The following is a 394-nucleotide window of genomic DNA, read 5'->3' on the forward strand; positions in this document are numbered from 1 at the left end:
TGCCCCCCTTTTGGGCTGCCCCATGTCGGCGGATGTGCAGCGCGGCCCGCAGGAAGCCCCTGCCTGCTCTGGGACCCCCGGCCCGGGTGCCGGCTCTGGTGCGTGCCGGGCACGGAGCCACTCCCGTTGGTCACAAGTGAAAGCTGACAGCCTGCGGTGCGGCAGCTCGGGTGCAGGCCCTTGTGGAGTTGCCACTGGTCACTAGAAACGGAAAATACCAGTCGGCGATGAAATCTTTCCTCTTTCAGCAAGGGGTGGGTGGTAGGAGTGGGCAGCACCCACGTGCCTGTTAGCAGCTCTGCGAAGGTGTGCTGAAGGGTTCCACAGTGCGGCCACTTCCGCAGAAAAAAATCTGAAGATCACTTTGCATAGCTTTACTTTTTACCTTATCCGA

The sequence above is a fragment of the Tupaia chinensis genome, unplaced genomic scaffold (assembly GCF_000334495.1).
Source record: "Tupaia chinensis unplaced genomic scaffold, TupChi_1.0 Scaffold000644_1, whole genome shotgun sequence".
NCBI lineage: Eukaryota > Metazoa > Chordata > Mammalia > Scandentia > Tupaiidae > Tupaia > Tupaia belangeri.